The sequence below is a fragment of the Caretta caretta genome, chromosome 5 (assembly GCF_965140235.1).
Source record: "Caretta caretta isolate rCarCar2 chromosome 5, rCarCar1.hap1, whole genome shotgun sequence".
NCBI lineage: Eukaryota > Metazoa > Chordata > Testudines > Cheloniidae > Caretta > Caretta caretta.
The window spans coordinates 17,115,493-17,137,349 of NC_134210.1; the positions used below are offsets into that span (position 1 = coordinate 17,115,493).

At 47.2% G+C, this 21,857-nt stretch overlaps 1 protein-coding gene and 1 long non-coding RNA gene across 4 annotated transcripts in view; one reads left to right on the forward strand and one right to left on the reverse strand.

The window, feature by feature from the left end:
• Positions 1 to 1,249: 1,249 nt before the first annotated feature.
• LOC142071988 (uncharacterized) lies at positions 1,250 to 15,998 on the reverse strand. The gene is made up of 3 exons (XR_012668272.1): positions 15,770 to 15,998; positions 14,336 to 14,419; positions 1,250 to 1,725 (listed from the first exon to the last, which is right to left on the reverse strand). It is a non-coding gene; the product is annotated as an uncharacterized LOC142071988 (long non-coding RNA).
• A 487-nt stretch (positions 15,999 to 16,485) lies between these two features.
• The window catches only part of ME2 (malic enzyme 2), a 49,142-nt gene continuing 43,770 nt past the window's right edge, over positions 16,486 to 21,857 (forward strand). Inside the window, exon 1 of one of the 3 annotated variants that reach the window (XM_048850384.2) lies at positions 16,486 to 16,650. The gene's annotated coding sequence lies outside the window, so the exon portion shown is untranslated. Of the gene's footprint in view, positions 16,651 to 18,428; positions 18,449 to 18,906; positions 18,927 to 21,857 lie in introns of those variants that run through there. The other 2 variants (XM_075128367.1, XM_075128368.1) reach the window with 2 other exon arrangements.

Genomic DNA, 21,857 nt, shown 5'->3' on the forward strand with positions numbered 1-21,857 from the left:
TGTCTGGGCAAAGAGCTGGTTTTGGTGCATGAGAGAAAATGACAACTCTGCCAATATCATCATGCTGGACCAGGATAGTACAGTGGATAAAGGGATTTAATGGGCATATTTTAGCGAAACAATTATTTTGAAAGCCTGATCCTGCACCGTTTGCACCTGAGTAACGCCCATGGCTCTCAGTAGGAGGTTTGTACGTAGAAAGACTGTAGCCAAGATTTTCAGAAGTATGGAGCCCATATCCAGCAGCACACATTGTAAATCAGCCCACTTATTTAGTGTCTAAATGTGGAATTAGGAGCCTAGTCTAAAAATCTTGGCTGGTTATACTGCAGCTCTGGGAATGTTTTATTACCAGCCTGAAACTCTTGCAAGGTTCAGCATGACAGGTTTTTGGGGAGCCCAGGTGGGCCCGCGAGGAGTCTGCAATGCTCTATGGCAAAGTATTGACACTCCTCCCCCCGCCCCAGAAACCAGGTGGAATGTGACAGGTTCTATTCCCTTTTTGCTCTGAATTTCGCAGGTTGCACATGATATTCTGGGAAATGAGCCCAACACAAACAAACTACTCATGGGCTCAGGCAGCAAAACGCAGGCCCAGTTTTGAACCCCTCACATTTCAGCAGTGTCTGGATCTGGAGCATTGAATCATGTCATAACTTGCAAAATTTGTGTCTGGATTTGGATTTCGAACACCCTCCAAGTTTAGGGGCACTCAGATCTGAAGGCTTGGTTGGAGTCAGTCTGTTAGTAGCTGTAGTACTTATTTGCAGTCTGGTAGTGCTGACAGCATGCTAGAGGCTTTCCACATTCCCATGGAGACCTAGTCCCTGTCCCAGAGAGATTCCATTCTAAGCAAGACCTTCCAGACTAAAAGACCCAAAGCAGCAAATTTCATCCAGCTCTTTTGTGCATGCATCTCAAAAACCATCTTGATACAGTACAGGCTCTAATCATATTTCAGTCTTTAATGTAGTTATCCTCACAACACCCCAGGGATGTGGGAAGTACTGTTATCGCCACTCTTATAGATGGGGCAGAGAGAGGCTAAATGACTTACCCACGGTCACATAAGTCTGTAGCAGAGCAGGGGCTTGCCCCCAGGTCTCCTAATTCCTAGAGTAGGGCCCTAGCCACTGGACAATCCTTCCAGCTTCAACAGGAGTTTTCATATTTGGGCTTACTCCGAGCATTGCAAGACAAGTTAGTATTTGACAGGTGACACTGCGTTTACTGGTTTCAGAGTGGTAGCCATGTTAGTCTGTAACAGCAAAAAAACCAAGGAGTATTTGTGGTACCTTAGAGACTAACAAATTTATTTGGGCATAAGCTTTCGTGGGCTAAAACCCACTTCATTGGATGCATTTACTGTGCATATTCTTCTTCTAGCACAGAGCAGCCAGGTAATGATATGCTGCAACAGTCATGCTAAGTGTCAATTGAAAATTTGCTGAGATGGGAAAATGCTGTATCTGTGGTCTGTTACTGTAAGCGGCTCAAAATGCCACCCTTACTTATGAAGCAACAGGATTGTCCCTGGGCCGGACACACATGTAGACAATTAGGATGCACGTGCTGCAGTATCAACTTGAAGCAAGAATGTCTGAAGTTGTGGGCAGACGGTCTCCGAGGTAGGCCTGAGTGCTGGAGGCCAGTTGAATCAGAAAGGTGTCTGGGAGGCTGGATGTGCAGGAACACATCATTCTACAGCATGCTCGTCTTAGTGATCTACAAGAAATATTACTGTCAGCACTGAAGGGCAAATTTCTTCCACTCACTGAACAGTGGGAAGAGGAACCATGCTTCTCAGTCGAGATTACTGGTGGTGAACCTTAGGCTGCTTAACTTTTCCAGCATGCAGCTGCTGATATGAGGTGGGCAATGATTGCCCTCTGCTGGTGATCTGATGTAAGTTATGACTTTTACTCCACTGCCTTGACTAAAAACCACAGGCGAAACCTTCTTAAACTGATGCTTAGGGACACTCACTGTCAAGGGCAAAGACCTGCACATACACTTATTTTTCTTCCTTTTATTTGTTTATCACTTGTGATGTGCAGAAGAACTGAAGGGTGAGAATCATAGAATATCAGGGTTGGAAGGGACCTCAGGAGGTCATCTAGTCCAACCCCCTGCTCAAAGCAGGACCAATCCCCAACTAAATCATCCCAGCCAGGGCTTTGTCAAGCCTGACCTTAAAAATATCTAAGGAAGGAGATTCCACCACCTCCCTAGGTAACGCGTTCCAGTGTTTCACCACCCTCTTAGTGAAAAAGTTTTTCCTAATATCCAACCTAAACCTCCCCCACTGCAACTGGAGACCATTACTCCTTGTCCTGTCCTCTTCTACCACTGAGAATAGTCTAGAACCATCCTCTCTGGAACCACCTCTCAGGTAGTTGAAAGCAGCTATCAAATCCCCTCTCATTCTTCTCTTCTGCAGACTAAACAATCCCAGTTCCCTCAGCCTCTCCTCATAAGTCATGTGTTCCAGTCCCCTAATCATTTTTGTTGCCCTCCGCTGGACGTTTTCCAATTTTTCCACATCCTTCTTGTAGTGTGGGGCCCAAAACTGGACACAGTACTCCAGATGAGGCCTCACCAAGTTGAATAGAGGGGAACGATCACGTCCCTCGATCTGCTGGCAATGCCCCTGCATATACATCCCAAAATGCCATTGGCATTTCTGGCAACAAGGGCACACTGTTGACTCATATCCAGCTTCTTGTCCACGGTAACCCCTACGTCCTTTTCTGCAGAACTGCTGCCAAGCCATTTGGTCCCTAGTCTGTAGCGGTGGTTGGTGCTGAGACATTGGGGCTCACCTGGGGAGGTGAGAAATACAACTGAGGCAGATCTGTGTATGGTGAGCAGAAACCACAGCTCTGACCCTGTGAGGTGCTAAATGTGCTCCACTCCTGCTGAATGAAGTAAGAGGGCATTCAGTGTCTTGCAGATTTGGACCCCATGGGTCCAATCCAACAATGCGCTTAAGCACATGCATATTACTCTAAGCATGTCAGCAGACCTTCTGAAGCACAGGGGTAATTCCACTGATTTTTAAGATGTTCATGTGAGTGTTTTGATGCATTGGGGGACACTGGATCAGTATCTGAGTACTCTGAAGTTGGAACAGGAAGGGAAATGTAGCTTCTAATAGCTTGATCTTGCATAGTACAGGAACAGAAGCCTGCATATATTAACACTAGAGTTTATAACTGCTGTATTTAACAAAACCTAAATGCCTGATCCCAGCCCTGTGAGAGTGTCTCAAAGCTTTCTGATAATAAAAGGCAGTGAAAAAACTTTTCCTGTGTGAAACTCAGCTGTTAGACTATGCTGGCTGAATTCACTGGCTCCTGTCCTGTTTAAAATCTAGAAAAGCTGTGTGATCCCTTCCACAGTAACTGTCTGAAACATCCCGTGCTGTTAAATGAGATTTATGGAGAGAAGCATGTACTCTATTGGTCTGAGCCTAGAGCAAGAAGTGAAGAGCCTCTGAATTTTAACCCAGCTCTGTCACTGATTCCCTCTGTAGCTCTTGACAAACCCCTTACCTCTCTGTTGCAGTTTCCCCATAGGGTAAGAACACCTAACTAGGTCACAGGGACATTGTGAGCATTCATCAATGGTAGAAAAGTGCTAAGTATCATTATAAGAAGTGTTCTTTGGGCCTTTTGTATGCAGTAGTTAACAGAAGGGGAATGTCCGTGTGGAGTGCTGACAGCTGCTCTGTTAGAAGGTTCAGTGGGGTTCAAAAAGAACTAGATAAGTTCATGGAGGTTAGGTCCATCAATGGCTATTAGCCAAGATGGGTAGGGATGGCGTCCCTAGCCTCTGTTTGCCAGAAACTGGGAATGGGCGACAGGGGATGGATCACTTGATGATTACCTGTTCCGTTCATTCCCTCTGGGTCACTTGGTATTGGCCACTGTCAGAAGAAAGGATACTGGGCTAGATGGACCTTTGGTCTGACCCACTATGGCCGCTCTTATATAGAGAGCTGCAGCATGTAGTTCATTAGAGTCACTTCCGTCATTCTGTGCAGCTTCTCTAGACTGAGTTGGCATTTCCCTCCCAATGTGTTCAATGGAGTGGATAATCCCTGCTTCCGAGGGGCTGCTCCAGTTTGCACAATTCTAAACACCTGCTTCAGGGCACGAGCCCATCTCTAGCTCATGGGGGTCAGGAAGAAGCTGTCTGTGGGAGCTGGTTATCCCATAACGGCTTTTTGCACCTCCCTCAGAAGCAGCTGGTGTTGACCACTGTCCCTATGGGAAAGTTTCTTTTCAGTATGGATCTGTCCCTACACTTTTACCATAACTTCTTGTCCAGAGCTCAGCCTGGGCTCTCGGTAGGAAAAGTCAGAACCTTGAAAGCTTTTTTTTGTTCAACATCTGTTTAAATGTGGCCCTAGAACACAGAGCTGGCTCATGATGCCTGGGCTGTAAGTAATAACTGGAATCTAAGTCCTGCCCCCTATGCTGTTATAAAGGTCGCTCTCTCAGCAGCCAGCACACCCCACTGGAACACATCTCTTCAGCAAAGAGCAGCAAAGACACTACTACAACTTGTGCAAAGCGCACCCGGCTGTACATGGGCAGGGCTACGCTCATTCCTCTCCAGAAGAAGGCGGCTTTAGTTTCCCTGAGAGGCTCCGTAGTAGCCCTGCAGATGGAGGCTATAGCAGGGATGGACTCACTCGCTGCATCCCCTGACTACCACGGCCAACCCCTCCCACCAAGTTATTGTCACACACTCTTCAGGCCACACTAGGCTGTGGATCACCCAGAGATGAGATGAGATTGTAGCTTCTGCTGTTCCAGCAATCCCCCACTCCCTGCCCCCAGCCTTGCCGACTTTCTCATCTTAGGTGCCTTTCAGAAGGCAGAAACCAGCATAGACCTTAGCTTTATTCAACCCCAGTGTATGTGAGCTCAGGGCCTTTCAACCCATAGATAGATGGAAATTAATTTTAAATAGAAAACGTCTGCTAGTTGAACATGTCTCTGAATTTCCAGGAAAACCAAAGGGCCTTGCTTCCAGAAAATGACAGGAGCTGCTCAGAAACTGGTTCTTCTTTCACTTGCAGCTCCCAAGTAAGGGACCTCCACAATTTGGAGCACAGATTGGCCTCAGTGGATAAACCCCAAAGCTGCCTTTGTTTTGGAGGGTTTCTTACTGACCCTTCAGCTTTGTTTCCTCACTCTCTAGCCTGATACTCAGAGTTCACAAGCATCAAGCTTTTCCAGATGCAGATGATTATACTGAGACCAGCAAGCCACACTAATCAGCCAGCTACCTGAAGGACTTGTGGTTGCCTTTGCCTGGGATTTGGAAGTGAGGTCATTTAGGTATTTTTTTCATCTCACTTTGTAATCTCAACTCTCCAGATGCTGCTAAAAGCACCTAGCCCCATTGTCCAGCTAGTGGCATCTCAGTTTACACATGACATCTGACCAAGCCAGAGCACGTGCCCAGCAAAGAGTGAGAGCAGGAGGTGGCTATAGTACTGGTAAACAAAGCTGGTCAGGAGTTTTTATATTCATTGCAAAATGCTCCTTTGTCAGAAATGAAACTGTTCGCAGGGATGGGCTGGTTCTGACAAATTTCCCAACTCAGAATATTTTTGAAAAAAAATTCTGATTTGTTTAATTAGACCTCTTTGGAGTTGGTTTGAAACAACTTTCCATCTAGAAATTTGTTACTTTATAGTCTGAAATTGAAGCAAAACATTTTGATCCAATCTCAATTTTATTTTAGATTTTGGGGTTCTGAACATTTTCAGGATTTTGAGTTTGTCCCAAATCAGGATGGGAAAAATTTGAAAATCTCAAATTCTCCTAGGAAGGGAAAACCAGTTCCGGGCCAGCTCTCCTCTTCTCCTCCCCTGTTCCTTTTATCAGTCTCTGTTTTTTTCACTCTGTCCAGTGTCTTTCATTTTCATGCACCCTTTTTCTTTCTTCTTTGCTAATCCCTGTGCACACCATTTCTTGAAAGTGGAGCTTTTAAATATCAATATCTCAAGGAAGGACAATATCATTATACCCACTCTACAGATGGAGAAACTGAGGCAAGGGAGCCAAAATGACTTCTCCCACCAGCCCAGTAAACCCATGATAGAGTTGGGATTAGAACTCAGGTCTTGTGAATCCCACTCCAGTGAGCAATCCACTAGGCTACACTACTTTCCCTTTTCCTTCATACAAAATGAAGATGCTCAGCACTGTACAGGATTGGGTTCCTTGCCTTTCAAGAGTTGATAAGCAGACAATGAGACTTTCTATTGGACCAACAAATAAAATGAGAGTCCTTTTGCCTTGACAGTCCTGGCATGTTACACCTTGATGGGCTTTGAGCTTTCACAGGATTGGTTACTTTCAAGGGTCAATAGAACTAAGAAAAATAAACCACTTAGGGGGGCCTTTCCCATCCCAGGTCATCTCCCCAGCCCTTGGTCTCAGCTGTGAATAGTGAGTATTCTCCCAGGTGCTTTTTCTTAGTGAGCCTGTCACTCCTGTCCTGAGATGGAGCTCTGATGTAGATACCTAGGACTACAGTTCATATGCACAGGCCCTTTTATCTGGATAAGGAGAGAGGGCTATATATTAGTTCCTGGGCCTTAAATCTTGATGCTACTTTATTAAACATTGAAAGTGTCATGCTTTGCTCTGAGTTACACACTAACAGTATGATGATACAGAGGTGATTAAGCATTGGAATGGACAACAACCAAGGGAAGAGGTGGATTCTCCATCTCTGGATGTCTTCATATCAAGACCAGGATGCCTTTTTAGAATATATGCTTTAGTCAAACATTAGTTACTGGGCTCAACGCAGGGGTACTTGAATGAAATTTTACAGTTTCTAATATAGAGGAGGTCACTAGATAATCTAATGCAGTGGTTCTCAACAAGGGGTACGTGTACTGGGGGTACACAGAGGTCTTCCAGGAGTACATCAACTCATCTAGATATTTGCCTAGTTTTACAACAGGCTACATAAAAAGCACTAATGAAGTCAGTGCAAACTAAAATTTCATACAGACAATGACTTGTTTATACTGCTCTAAATACTATACACTGAAATGTAGGTACAATATTTATATTCCAATTGATTTATTTGATAATTACATGGCAAAAATGAGAAATTCAGCAATTTTTCAGTATTTCTGTGCTGTGACACTTTCGTCTTTTTATGTCTGATTTTGTAAGCAAGCAGTTTTTAAGTGAGGTGAAACTTGGGGGTAGGCAAGACAACTCAGACTCCTGAAAAGGGTACAGGAGTCTGGAAAGGTTAAAAGCCACTGATCCTAATGGTCCCTTCTGGCTTTAAATTGTCAGCATGGATCTATGAGCTGTGAAATTGAGAGGGGCTAGTCCTCTGAAGACCAAATGGGTTTGAGAAGGCCGGGATGAAAGAGTCCAGAATTTATTGATGCCTAAGGGGCCAGTAATCCTTCTGGCAATCATAAAGCTAATGCCACCACCATCATAGGAGCCAAAATAAGCTGCTATGGGTTGAGCACCAAACATGGGCTCAAAAGGGATGGAGGGGACTATTTCTTTCATTATATACAATTTATAAAATCACATAAACATAGCAATGATTTAATGACTTATGTGGGGGATCATCAAAGCAGCCTGCCTTCATTATATGAATGAAATAACGCCCCTTACTCCTCTCTTCAAAGAAGAGCTTTTGCTGTGAGTTTTAGACCCCCCCAGACCTGCCACATCTCACTAACTGGAGATGAATGCCTGGCTGCGAGGATGGTACTGCCAGGAAGGCTTTGGCTTCCTTGACCACGGGATGCTGTTCCAAGAAGAAGGGCTGCTGAGCAGAGATAGGACCCACCCATGGAGGAAGGGGAAGAGCATATCTGGAGACAGACTGGCTAACCTAGTGAGGAGGGCTTTTGACTAGGTTCAACGGGAACAGGTGATAAAAGCCCACAGAGCCCAAGTTAAGAACATAGAGACCTGGGAGAAAGGTTGGGATCTGGGGGGAGCAAGGGCTGTTATAGCAGGGATGAGGGAGAGACAAGAGAACGTAGCGGGAAAATCAAATCAGTACCTTAGTTGGCTATATATTAATGCAAGATGTATGGGGAAATAAGCAGGAAGAACTAGAAATGGTGGTCAATAAACACAACTATGACACTTGGTGGGATAATACACATGACTGGAATGTTGGTATAGAAGGGTACAGCTTGCTCAGGAAAGACTGGCAGGGGGGAAAGGGAGGAGGTGTTGTCTTATATATTACAAATGTATACACTTGGACTGAGATTGAGATGGAAATAGGAGACAGACTTGTTGAAAGTCTCTGGGTAAGGATAAAAGGGGTAAAAACCAAATGTGATGTCGGGGTCTACTACAGACCACCTAACCAGGAAGAAGAGGAGGTTGGGGCTTTTTTTAAACAACTAACAAAATCATCCAAAACACAGGACTTGGTGGTGATGGGGGACTTCAACTACCCAGACATCTGTTGGGAAAATAATAGCCTAGCAGGGCACAGATTATTCAAGAAGTTCACGGAATGCACCGGAGACCATTTTTTAGTTCGGAAAGTGGAGAAAGCTGCTAGGGGAGAGTTTGTTTTAATTTTTACAAACAGTAAGGAACTGGCTGAGAATTTGAAAGTGGAAGGCAGCTTAGGTGAAAGTGATCATGAAATGGTAGAATTCATGATTCTAAAGAACGGTAGGAGGGAAAACAGCACAATAAAGATAATGGATTTCAAGAAGGCAGACTTTAGCAAACTCCAGGAGTCGGTAGATAAGATAAAATGTGATGAGGTTCAACAAGAACAAGTGCAGAGTTCTGCAGTTAGAAAGGAAGAATCCCATGCACCGCTACAGGCTGGGAATTGACTGGCTAAGCAGCAGTTCTGCAGAAAAGGACCTCGGGGTTACAGTGGACGAGGAGCTGGACATGAGTCAGCAGTGTGTCCTTGTTGCCAAAAAGGCCAATGGCATATTGGGCTGTATTAGTAGGAGCATTGCCAGCAGATCAAGGGAAGTGATTATTCCCCTCTATTCGGCACTGGTGAGGCCACACCTGGAGTACTGCATCCAGTTTTGGGCCCCCCACTACAGAAGGGATGTGGACAAATTGGAGAGAGTCCAGTGGAGGCAACAACAATGATTAGGAGGTTGGGGCACATGACTTACGAGGAGAGGCTGAGAGAACTGGGGTTATTTAGTCTGCAGAAGAGAAGGGTGAGGGGAGATTTGATAGCAGCCTTCAACTACCTGAAGGGTTGTTCCAAAGAGGATGGATCTAGACTGTTCTCAGTGGTAGCAGATGACAGAACAAGGAGCAATGGTCTCAAATTGCAGTGGGGGAGATCTAGGTTGGATATTAGGAAACACTATTTCACTAGAAGGGTGGTGAAGCACTGGAATGGGTTACCTGGGGAGGTGGTGGAACCTCCATCCTTAGAGGTTTTTAAGGCCCGGCTTGACAAAGCCTTGGCTGGGATAATTTAGTTGGTGTTGGTCCTGCTTTGAGCAGGGGATTGGACTAGATGACCTCCTGAGGTCTCTTCCAACCCTAATCTTCTATGATTCTATGATCCCAAGAGAAGCAAGTCTAAGGGGAAAAACAGTTCAAGAGAGTTGGCAGTTTTTCAAGGAGACATTATTAAGGGCACAAGAGCAAATAATCCCATTGCGTAGGAAAGATAGGAAGTATGGCAAGAGACAACCCTGGCTTAATGATCTGAAACTCAGAGTCCTACAAAAAGTGGAAACGAGGCCAAATTACAAAGGAGGACTATAAACAAAGAACAGACATATGCAGGGATAACATTAGAAAGACCAAAGCACGAAAGAAGATTAAACTAGCTAGAGACAGAAAGGTCAACAAGAAAACATTCTACAAATACATTCGAAGCAAGAGGAAGACCAAGGACAGGGTAGGCCCGTTAATCAATGAAGGGGGGGGAACTATAACAAAAAATGTGGAAATGGCAGAAAAGTGCTAAATGACTTTTTCCTTTTTGGTGAAAACTGACAGTTGTGATTGGATGTTTAACACAGTGAATGCCAGTGAAAATGAGGTGATCAGAGGCTAAAATAGGGAAAGAACAAGTTAAAAATTACTTAGACAAGTTAGATATCTCCAGGGTCTGATAAAATACATCCTAGAATATTCAAGGAGCTGGCTGAGGAAATATCTGAGACATTACCGATTATAATTGAAAAATCATGAGAGACGGGAGAGATTCCAGAGGACTGGAAAATGGCACTATATTTGCCCATCTATTAAAAGGGAAATAAGGACAACCTGGGGAATTACAGACCAGTCAGCTTAACTTCAGTACCCAGAAAGATAATGTTTGCATATTGATTGCTTAATTATTTGCTCCACCTAGAAGATAACAAAGTGATAAGTAAGTCAGCATGGAGTTGTCAAGAACAAATCATGTCAAACCAACCTAATAGCTTTCTTTGACAGAAAGAAAAGGAGGACTTGTGGCACCTTAGAGACTAACCAATTTATTTGAGCATAAGCTTTCGTGAGCTACAGCTCGCTTCACTGGATGCATATTATGTAATTATTATATAATTATTATGCATCCGATGAAGCGAGCTGTAGCTCACGAAAGCTTATGCTCAAATACATTGGTTAGTCTCTAAGGTGCCACAAGTCCTCCTTTTCTTTTTGCGAATACAGACTAACACGGCTGCTACTCTGAAACCTTTCTTTGACAGGGTAACAAGCATTGTGGATATGGGGGAAGTGATAAATGTTTATACCTTGACTTTTGTATGGCTTTTGATACTGTCTCATATGACCGTCTCATAAACCAACTAGGGAAATACAACCTAAATGAAGCTACTACAAGGTGGGTGCATAACTGGTTGGAAAACTTCTCAGAGAGTAGTTATCAGTGGCTCATAGTCAAGCTGGAAGGACATATCGAGTGGGGTCCCACAGGGATCAATTCTGTGTCTGATTCTGTTCAATATCTTCATCAATGATTTAGATAATGGCATAGGGAGTACACTTATAAAGTTTGCAGGTGATACCAAGGTGGGAGGGGTTGCAAGTGCTTTGGAGGATTGGATTAAAATTCAAAATGAGCTGGACAAACTAGAGAAATAGTTTGAAGTAAACAGGATGAAATTCAATAAGGACAAATGCAAAAGTACTCCACTTAGGAAGGAACAATCAGTTGCACACATACAAAATGGGAAATGACTGCCTAGGAAGGAGTACTGCAGAAAGGGATCTGGGGGTCATAGTGGATCACAAGCTAAATATGAGTCAACAGTGTAACACTTGCAAAAAAAGAAATATCATTTTGGGATGAATTAGCAGAAGCGTTGTAAGCAAGACATAAGAACTAATTCTTCCGCTCTACTCCACACTGGTTAGGCCTCAACTGGAGTATTGTGCCCAGTTCTGGGTGCCACATTTCAGGAAAGATGTGGACAAATTGGAGAAAGTCCAGAGAAGAGCAACAAAAATTATTAAAGGTCTGGAAAACATGACCTGTGAGGGAAGATTGAAAAAACTGGGTTTGTTTAGTCTGGAGAAGAGAAGACTGAGAGGGGACATGATAACCGTTTTCAAGTACATAAAAGTTTGATACAAGGAGGATGGAGAAAAATTGTCCTCCCTTACCTCTGAGGATAGGACAAGAAGCAATGGCCTTAAATTGCAGCATAGGCAATTTAGGTTGGACATTAGGAAAAAGTTCCTGTCAGTGTGGTTAAGCACTGGAATAAATTGCCTAGGGAGGCCGTGGAATCTCCATCATTGGAGATTTTTAAGAGCAGGTTGGACAAACACCTGTCAGGGATGGTCTAGATTAGTGGTTCTCAACCAGGGGTACATGTACCCACAAGGGTACACAGAGGTCTTCCAGGGGGTACATCAACTAATCTAGATATTTGCGGAGTTTTACAACAGGCTATGTAAAACACACTAGTGAAGTCAGTGCAAAGTAAAAATTCATACATTGACTTTTTTATATTGCTTGCTATACTGTCCACTGAAATATAAGTACAATATTTCTATTCCAATTGCTTCATTTTATAATTAAATGGTAGAAATGAGAGAGTGTGCTGTGACACTTGTATTTTTATGTCTGATTTTTGTAAGCAAGTTGTTTTTGAGTGAGGTGAAACTTCGGGGTATGCAAGACAAATCAGATTCCTATAAGGGGTACAGTAGTCTGGAATGGTTGAGAGCCACTGGTCTACATAATACTTGTCCTGCCATGAGTGCAGGGGACTGGACTAGATGACCTCTCAAGGTCCCTTCCAGTCCTATGATTCTTCTTGGATTAATTTCAAGACAGTTTTTAAAGAATCACCCCCTCAAAAGAAATGATTTTGCAGCATGTTTCACTGTGACTAAGGCATTTAATATTCCTCAATCATATTGGGCCAGATCCTCAACTGGTTTACATTGACATGGCACCATTGAAATGAATAGAGCTACATTGATTTATGCCCATTAAGGATGAATGTTTTTAAATCTCTCTCCTTCAAGCTGTCTTAGCCTGTCACACAGCCTTGAACTTTCATGTTACTAAAACAAGTTTTTTTGGTTTACATCTTCCATACCATGCTTATCTGAAATGTTTCAGGGACATCAAAGCCATATCGATAAATGCGGGGGAGAGAAGGAGGAAGCAGCTGGGTATGTAATTCACAACAGGTCTCAAAATCATGATTAGGAGAAGAGGGAGCTTTGATTAAACGGGGTTGTAGTGTATATATATATTTCAGTTGTTACTATAGCAACTCTGCCTCACTTAACTATACAGTGCTAATTCGCATGCCTAACCATCTGAGTCATCACAGCTAACATGACAAAATTAATAGCTTTGCATCTTTTAACATTAACAAGGCTGCACAGCATCAGACTGGAGAGGTAAAGGTCCCCAGGGAAAGGAGAACCAAGTGGCTCCAGGTGGTCTGAGCAGCTGTGGTTCATACTGCATCTGGCCCCCAAACCAATCACCACCCCTATAGCATAGGGGAAAGTATATTTTCTCTTCTGTAAAAGGGGCTGGAAGGACTGCTGTGCAGTTTTGTGTTGCGATTCTCCAGTGGGCCCTGCTACCACAGTGTTTGGCCTGCCACAGGTGCTGCCCTTCTGTCCAGAGCTGTAACTAAACATTTTAGAGCCTGGGACGAGCAGTCATATTTGCGCCCCCTAGAGGCAATGTGCAGGGGGTCACATGGGGTCATGTGCCCCCTCACGATTTCTGCCTCCCATTTAGCAGAGAGGTTTTCAAACTGTGGGGCATGCCTTCCTAGCGGGATGCACCCTACAGTTTGAAAACAGTCTACTCCTGCCAAGAGCTGGCAGATCAGAAGCTGGTGGGAGCCGACTGGCCCGCTCAGGCCTCTGGTTCTTTGTGCTATGGCAGCCAGGGCGCTGGCTGGCTGGCAGCCCTCCCTGCCCTGCTCCCCAAGCGGCTGCCGCTGCATGGGGGGTGCTCCACAGACAGGGCGGGCAACACAACTCTGAGCTGTTTCCCTGACACACTCTTGTGTCGCCCCCGAAGAAACCTGGCATCAGCCAGCGACATCCCCTGGAGCCATCCTCTGCCCATGGAGAATGGCTGCCATGAGATGCTCCCCCACAATATTCATTCCCCTTGGGCACCTGCCTCTCAGCAGCGCGGTCACACCCTAGTCACCACCCGTGGACTTGTCATTGCAACCAGGTCAGTCTCCCCACACTCCCTGCATGCAGAGTGGAACCGCTCCTTGTTCCCCTAGGCTGACCTGCTCCAGCCCCATGGCTGCCAGGCTTGTGGTCACACAGCCCAAGCTCTGAGCTCAGCCTCGCGAGCTGGTGCCCAGCCCAGCCCTCAGGAGCAGGTGGCTGCTGGCAGGGTGGACTTCCTCCTGCCAGCTCTGGAAACCAAGGCCATGAAAAAAGTGACCCCTGGGCTTACCATATTTCAAGTTCCCAAATAAAGGACATGGTGGGGGAAGGGAGAGGAGGAGCTGCAGGGGGTATTTGAGTGGGTGCTGGAGGGGGTATTTGGAGGGCACTAGAGGGGGTACCCACAGCAGGGGTACCCACTGGAGTTGCCAGTGCTAGGGGAGGAATGGGTTGGCTTAACAGGGGAGCCCCAGCTGCTGATGCTCTGAGGGGACGCTGCCTACAGCTCCCATTCCCCATCCCCTTCTCTTTTCCATCCCCCTTCTCCACTGTCCTCTGCCTGTATCCCCCTCCCCCACATCCCTCTTCTCTTGCCCCATTCCCCTATCCCCTTCCTTCCCCCCTGCCTCTTCCCCTCCCTTCCCCCATATCCCTCACCCCTTAGCCCCTTGCCCTGGCCCCTCCCGAGCACTCACCATTAGGATGGTGGCCATATAGGGCACCCAGCACACATAGAAGGGAAAGCCAACCAGCTACACTAGGATCCAGGAGGTGGTGTCCTGACAGGAGAAGCAGTTTCATGCTACTCCCTCTGTTCTTGGCTCAGGTCTCTGTTGTGGTGGGGGGGAGCAACACCCCTCCACCCCAGCCCAAACTATGCCCATGGACTCCAGCTGATGCTGCTGGACCCAATCCTGCAGGGAGTACTGATGCTGCTGGGCTCAATCCTGCGCTTCCCCCCTTTTTTGCATCCCCGCTAGCTCTGCACCCTGGGCAGCTGCCCGTCTCGTCCTGCCTTAGTTACAGCCCTGCTTCTGGCATTTGCCAACCCTTGTGTTTTTAATGTAGCTCGCTATTGTGCTATGCATTGTGATGTGCCGCAGTTCATTTATGCACAATACAGTAGCATGCTAAATTCAAACAGAAGCAAGCAACAGAGAACAACCCCCAGCTGAACCTCCAACTTCTGTGATTTCTGGTCCCATTCTTCTCTACACCCCTTCTTCCTCCAGGCCCTGGGATAGATCTAATTTTGTTGGGCTCTGGGATCCTGGCCTGCCAGGATTAAGATTCACTTAACAATAGGCTGTGTTTAATATGCTGTTTCTTGGAGGAACGTCTCCTGCCCTGGAGCACCCACAGAGTCAGTACCTATGCCCCAAACAATGGCTTATGTCTAAAGCTATGATTTAGTCATGGGTATTTTTAATAAAAGTCACAGAGAGCTCACAGGCAATAAACAAAAATTCATGGCCTGTGACCTGTCCATGACCTTTACTACAAATTCCTCTGACCAAATCTCAGCCGGGGGGGCCCCCAGGGAGCTGCTGCTCTGGGGGGCCCCTGGGGCCACCCCCACTGGCTGCTGCCCCTGCTCGGTCTGTCCAAGGGGCCAGCAGCACCAGCTGCTGCTGGGGTGGTCCCTGGAGCCAGCAGCTGGAGGCTGCCAAGCAGTGGCTGGTGTGGCTGCCGCTAGACCGCTGCTCAGATGGTCCCTGGGGCCACTGCTCAGGAGGTCCCCAGGGCCACCGCATTAGCTGCTGCTCAGGAAGTCCCTGGGGCCGGTTGCCAGAGCAGTGGCTGGTGCAGCTGGCCCCCAGGCCACTCCGGCAGCAGCCAGTGCAGCTAACTGCAGGGCTGCCCAAGCGGCTGGCTGCAGGGGTCGCTCCAGCAGCAGCCGGTGTTGCTGTCCTGCGGCCACCCGAGCACCTGGCCCTGTGGTCAGCCACACTGGCCGCTGCAGAAGTCATGGAGGTCGTGGAAAGTCACAGAATCTGTGACTTCTGCGACCTCCGTGACAGACATGCAGCCTTACTTATGTCTAAAGCTGGCTTGGTTTGGATGAACCCAGAGAGGCTTCACACTTCTACCTCTCAAATGCCCCTTGTTTTAGTCCTGAAGTTCCCTACCTTCCATGCACTGTGGTGTCCTCTCACTTGTATCATCAAAAATTATTTCCATCAGAACCAAAGAACCCTGAAACTGAAAAAGCATTGTGTTTACGGACGGTGGGAATTCTACCTCGCTTGAAGTTCCCTGCATGAATAATGAAACTGTGTCCCTCTCTGCACCCCACATTTGGGCTTGTGCAGCGTGAGGGCAAGGCACATGAGCCATAGCACAGCATGAAATATGGGTAACGCCCTGCCCCACCCCGTCCACTCTATGCCTGGCCTCTCCACACCACCACCCCAGTCTCACATCTCCTGCACCCCTTCAGGCCCCAGATTCTCCCCCCGCCCCACTCCATTCCACCTGCCACCACCTCAGTCCCCCAGCCACTCCATAATCACCCTCCCATCCCCACTCCTTTTCCGTCCCTCTCCCATCTCTCTGCAACTAGCCCCACCAGCCTTCCCCCACCCTTGGCTGGGTTCTTCATGGACCCGGGGCTAAACCATCTCCCTCCCCCGCCCCCTCGTGTCCCTGCTCATCTCGCACGCTGATTGGCTGTCCCTATTCGCCTTATTAGCATCTCCAGCAGCTGCTCCCTCCCTGTCTCAGCCCCACCTCCCTGCCGGCGGCGTCGAGAGCTGGGTAGCTGAGCGTCATCCGTCCGCCGCCTCTCACTAGTTGAGTTGCATTGTCAGTCAGAGGGAACGCCCCGCCCTCTGGAGTGTCCCTCCCAGGCTCTGCCCTGCCTGTTTCATTCCGTGCACGGTGCCGAGGGGGAAGTATCTCTGGCGGAGGAGAGCTGCTGGCTGGTGCAGAGACTAACGCAGGTTCAAGTCCTGGGGCAGCATCACACAGAGGGCAGCAGCAGGAGGAAGAGGTAGCAGCTCCTGCCCTGGTAATTATTTTCCATTTCAATATTAAGAGCATTACAACTCTTTTAAGGCCCCATTTTGGGGCATTTTGTACAAGACTTTGTTTCCTGGTCATTTCCTTCCTGAAACTCTTCCTCCTTAGGAGCCTTGTTCTGGGGCATCTGTCTGCTCCCTGATGTGTGTGGCGCATGGGTGAGAGCCACAGTGTTTGGTTCAGGCTGTGGTCAAGATTAAGCCTGGGTTGTTGTTTGTTATTGCAGTCACAGGCTTCACAAATACCAGCATCATAGGCAGCACTTCTGAGGGAGCAGTTCTGTTATAATAAATCCTGCTTGTCTGCTTGCTCCGTCCTGTTGTAACAGGAGCATCGCTGCTACACCTATAGGCCATGTTCACATTGATGTAGGATGATGAGGGTTCTGTGTGTCTTGCTACTGCTAAACCATCCCTGCCTAAGGATGGCTTGCTCACAAGATGCCTCTGGAGAGCAAATTGGTTCTGCAGTTAGATTGCACTGAAAATTATTTCCCCTTTAGGGAGAGTACCGTTCCTCCTGCTCACAACGGCTTTGTTCTCGCTCCACTTCCTGCAAACTACTCCATTCAAATGCCGCCTCTTGAAATTAAACCGCTTGCAGTCTTCTGTATCTCTTGCTGGTGTCGAATATTCCCTCTGCTCAGCCAGGAAGGGAGTGTGTCCCCCAGACGGGTGGGTTCCTTGTGAACAACTTAATCTTTTTATGAAAGGAAGCAAGATGTATGTTGTTGACACAGTAAAATGGGTTGGTTATTCATGCGTTCTTTTTTCCAAAATAGCAAAAGTGAAAATGAAAACGACAAACTAATGAGTTGCAAGACTTTGCTGTTGTAAACAGAAACCTCTTGAGTCAGGCCACTGTGAAAACACACAGGGCTTAGATACTGTTGAAATATCTGAAGCCCTGTCCCTGAGCTGACAGTTTGCGTGCTGACATTGAACCTGGAGTGAATTTTTATGGCAGAGCCATAAAGCCTTGAAAGTAAAAGTTCATAATTAGTGGAAATGCTGATGCAGGCTTTGAGTAGGAAATGTTAGGCTGGTTGATATTTTTAGAACTAGCTTCTGCAAGCCTTGGTTTGATCTGTTGTTGTCTATCTGGTAAAAGAAATGTCAGTGATGATTTGAAATGCCATTGTTACATTCCTGTTAAATTTCATCTTATTATTACACTGTACGTTTAGATGCTTGTGTTCTGCTTGAGTAAAACTGAGAAAGTCAAGTAATAGCATTAACCAGTAGTCAGTTAAAGGAAACTCTACTGCATTTGTGATATGGATGAAGTTATGGTAGAAGAACTATTCTTTTGTCCCAGAAAAATGTTACCATTGTGACAAATGAATATCTGCTTTGTTGGTGTGTGTGTGTGTGTGTGTGTATGTATGTATGTATATATGTGCAGTGGTGAGCTGGAGCTGGTTCACACTGGTTCACTAGAACCGGTTGTTAAATTTAGAAGCCCTTTTAGAACCGGTTGTCCCACAAGGGACAACGGGTTCTAAAAGGGCTTCCAAATTTAACGATCAGCCAAAAGTGGCACCTTTAGGCACTGGCTCCGTGGGTGCTCTGTGGCTGGAGCACCCACAGGGAAAATTTGGTGGGTGCGGAGCACCCACCGGCAGCTCCCCAGCTCACCTCCGCTCTGCTTCTGCCTCTGAGTTATATGCCGCCCCACTCTGCGTCTCCTCCCCCACTTCCCATGAATCAGCTGTTTGCGCAGGAAGCCTTGGAGGGCTGAGAAGCAAGTGGTGGCTTCGCACTCAGGCCCAGAGAGGCGGCGCGGAGGTGAGCTGGGGCGGGAGGGGTGCAAGGAGGGCTGCCTGCGCACCAGCAGGTAACCTGGGGGGCGCAGGGGAACCGCTCCCTGCCCCAGCTCACCTCCGCCTCCCTGGGCCTGAGTGTGAAGCCACCGCCTGCTTCTCAGCTCCCCCAACCCCGCCCCCGGCTTCCCGCGCAAACAGCTGATTTGCAGGAAGCAGGGGCGGAGAAGCAGAGCGTGGTGGCCCGTTCAGGGGTGGAGGTGGAGGTGAGGTGAGCTGGGGCCAGCCATGGGGCGGGGAGCTGCCGGTGGGTGCTCTGCACCGACCAATTTTTCCCCATGGGTGCTCCAGCCCTGGAGCACCCACAGAGTCGGCGCCTAAGGCTCCACTTTTGATGTGATCAGTGGGGGGAGCAGCCGCTGTCCCTGCTCCCCCACTAGCTACGCTCCCCCTCCCCTAGGAGCCAGAGGGACCTGCCAGATGCTTCCTGGGAGCTGCCCCAGGTAAGCAATGCTGGGACTCCCCACCTTGCCCCCCGGCAGGTCCCTCTGGCTCTTAGGGGCGGGGTGGGCACTCACTACAGTGGCCCACGAGACCCTCCTGCCTGGTTCTGGGGGCAGTCAGGGGACAGGGGAGGAGGTGGATGGGGCAGGAGTCCCGGGGGGGTGGGGGTGGGCCACGACCCCCTCGTGGGGTGAGGAGGGAACGGGTTGTTAAGATTTTGGCAGCTCATCACTGCATATGTGTGATCATGAGCTTGGTATGGGCCTTCTGTGCTCATCATGACTCCTTGGAAATAACATACGTTGGTGTCATATGAATCCGGTAGGTGATACCTGACAAGAAACTAGAAGCTTGTCTCATGTAAACCGAGAATGTGATGAGACTACAAATTGTAAGCTGTTTGGGACAGGGATTGTCCTTTTTTTTTTTTTTTTTTTTTGTTCTGTGTTTGTACAATACCAAACACAATGGGGCTGTGCTTTGGTGGATGCTCATTAAATGTTCTCTTGGATTGCAACAGAAGTTTCCATTTCAACAGTAACAGTGGAAGGAACCACTTTGAACTGTTGCATGAGCTAGTGTCTAATTTTAGGTATGTGTTTTTAGAGTCTTTTTGTTGTGCAGGGGGGAACACTTTTTAAAAAGAAGTATTTGGCTGTTCAGTATGTTTGGAATGACTGAGCCTTATTTATAACAGTGAATCGTTTCCATGTTGCTCCTATTTAGGCTACATCTAATTTTAGCATGCAACCCAAATGGTTAGGCTCTGTTCTGGGCTTTTCTGCAGGAAAGTATTTTCTCTTCCAAGCGCAGGGTAGCCGTGGAACTGCTACTGGAAAAGAAGGGAGCAATGACCATGGATCCTCTGGTTTTGTTCCATTCCTCCCTCACTGTGTCCCCGGTCAGTTGCAGTGCTGGGAGTCCCAGGGAATCATAGAATATCAGGGTTGGAAGGGACCTCAGGAGGTCATCTAGTCCAACCCCCTGCTCAAAAGCAGGACCAATCCCCAATTAAATCATCCCAGCCAGGGCTTTGTCAAACCTGACCTTAAAAACTTCTAAGGAAGGAGATTCCACCACCTCCCTAGGCAACGCATTCCAGTGTTTCACCACCCTCCTAGTGAAAAAGTTTTTCCTAATATCCAACCTAAACCTCCCCCACTGCAACTTGAGACCATTACTCCTTGTCCTGTCCTCTTCTACCACTGAGAATAGTCTAGAACCATCCTCTCTGGAACCACCTCTCAGGTAGTTGAAAGCAGCTATCAAATCCCCCCTCATTCTTCTCTTCTGCAGACTAAACAATCCCAGTTCCCTCAGCCTCTCCTCATAAGTCATGTGTTCCAGACCCCTAATCATTTTTGTTGCCCTTCGCTGGACTCTTTCCAATTTATCCACATCCTTCTTGTAGTGTGGGGCCCAAAACTGGACACAGTACTCCAGATGAGGCCTCACCAATGTCGAATAGAGGGGAATGATCACATCCCTCGATCTGCTCGCTATGCCCCTACTTATACATCCCAAAATGCCATTGGCCTTCTTGGCAACAAGGGCACACTGCTGACTCATATCCAGCTTCTCGTCCACTGTCACCCCTAGGTCCTTTTCCGCAGAACTGCTGCCTAGCCATTCGGTCCCTAGTCTGTAGCGGTGCATTGGGTTCTTCCGTCCTAAGTGCAGGACCCTGCACTTATCCTTATTGAACCTCATCAGATTTCTTTTGGCCCAATCCTCCAATTTGTCTAGGTCCCTCTGTATCCTATCCCTGCCCTCCAGCGTATCTACCACTCCTCCCAGTTTAGTATCATCTGCAAATTTGCTGAGTGCGCAATCCACACTGTCCTCCAGATCATTTATGAAGATATTGAACAAAACCGGCCCCGGGACCGACCCCTGGGGCACTCCACTTGACACCGGCTGCCAACTAGACATGGAGCCATTGATCACTACCCGTTGAGCCCGACAATCTAGCCAACTTTCTACCCACCTTATAGTGCATTCATCCAGCCCGTACTTCTTTAACTTGCTGACAAGAATACTGTGGGAGACCGTGTCAAAAGCTTTGCTAAAGTCAAGGAACAATACATCCACTGCTTTCCCTTCATCCACAGAACCAGTAATCTCATCATAGAAGGCGATTAGATTAGTCAGGCATGACCTTCCCTTGGTGAATCCATGCTGACTGTTCTTGATCACTTTCCTCTCCTCTAAGTGCTTCAGGATTGATTCTTTGAGGACCTGCCCCATGATTTTTCCGGGGACTGAAGTGAGGCTGACTGGCCTGTTGTTCCCAGGATACCTCAGAATATTGTTCTGAAACTTGCTCTCTCTCCTCACCCCGCTTTTCACAGTGAAACCATGTTGGTTCTGCTGGGTTAAGGCCCTTCATGCTTGAAGGAAGCCTCATGGGCAGTTCACCATCCACAGTCCTTATGAGAATTCTTCAGACTAGGGCACCAATTCTTCACACGCTTATGCAAGTGCTTAACTTTCCTACCATGAGTCTTCCCGTTGAAATCAGTGGAGCTACTCGTGGTAATAGAGTTAAGCACATGCCTTTGCAGGATTGAGCCCTAAATCAGAACAGCACCTTCCACAAAATAGCGCTGGGCAAGGCTGCTTTAGAACCTAATAAGATCATTGTATTAAGAACTCCAGAACAGTAACTGCTGGATCAGTTACTCTATTAAAGACCAAAAAGGAAAGGAGTACTTGTGGCACCTTAGAGACTAACCAGTTTATTTGAGCATAAGCTTTCGTGAGCTCACTTCATCGGATGAAACCTGTCTATTAAAGACTTCTCTCACATTGTGTGGTGAGATAAGAGCTTTTATGAGTCCCTCGATATCGCTAGACATAGGCTTTCTCTAACTAGCACTTTTGTCAGTCAGGAGTGTGAAAAAACCATCCCCTTGACCAACACAAGTTTC